This window comes from Salvia hispanica, chromosome 1, assembly GCF_029641045.1.
Source record: "Salvia hispanica isolate PSC_SH4W2 chromosome 1, Shi_PSC_v1, whole genome shotgun sequence".
Classification (NCBI taxonomy): Eukaryota; Viridiplantae; Streptophyta; class Magnoliopsida; order Lamiales; family Lamiaceae; genus Salvia; species Salvia hispanica.
Genome location: NC_142692.1, coordinates 21,440,783 through 21,441,937, shown reverse-complemented (window position 1 = coordinate 21,441,937; position 1,155 = coordinate 21,440,783).

Genomic DNA, 1,155 nt, shown 5'->3' with positions numbered 1-1,155 from the left:
TGTTAGATTTTCAAGGCAGTGATCAAAAGAAGTACCATAAACAGAAAAATCATCCATAAACACTTCCATTATTTTCTCAATCATGTCATGAAAAATTGCCATCATGCATCTCTAAAAAGTAGCTGGAGCATTACATAAACCAAATGACATTCTCCTAAAAGCATAAACTCCGTATGGACACACAAAAGCAGACTTATGTTGATCTTCTGGGGCAATTAAAATTTGATTATAACCCGAATACCCATCAAGAAAACAGTAGTACTCATATCCTGCCAACCTATCTAACATTTGATCTATAAAAGGGAGTGGGAAGTGATCTTTCCTAGTGGCTGCGTTCAAAGCACGATAATCAATACAAACTCTCCACCCGGACACAACTCTAGTGGCTATCAATTCATCATTCTTTCCTTGTACAACTGTCATACCACCCTTCTTAGCTACAACTTGAGTTGGACTAACCCATTCACTGTCAGATATGGCATAAACAATTCCTGCATCTAACCACTTTATGACCTCTTTCCTAACCACATCTTGCATAATTGGATTAAGTCTTCTTTGATTTTGAACCTTAGGTTTATATCCTTCTTCTAACAAAATTTTATGCATGCATAGAGTTGGGCTAATCCCTTTAATGTCAGAAATGGACCATCCAATAGCACTTCTATGTTTCCTAAGGACTCTCAACAACTTATCAAGCTCAGATGCAGATAGAGAAGAAGATACAATTACCGGATATGTTTCATTTTCTCCAAGGAATGCATACTTTAAGTGAGTTGGCAATGGTTTTAACTCAACTTTGTTTCCCTTTTCTTTCTCCTTTTCTTTCTCTTCATCCTCGTTCCTTAATGGAAAGAATTTTTGATGACGACGAGGGATCTCTTCAGCTGAATCAAGTGCACCTACAAAATCAAGTAATTCAGAGTTAGCATCAGTTATTTCATTAATACAAGAAGAATAAAGAGATTGAAATAGGCATCGCTCAAGTTGATCATGTGAAGAGTTGATGTCGGCCACTCCGTCAACACAATCCTCCACCACTTGCACATAGTTGCAATGCTCTATCATCTCCACTTCTTCATCATCATGTACTTTCATCGCCTTGTAGATGGAAAAAGTAATGCTCTCATTATCAAGGCGAAGTGTAAGTTCTCCTTT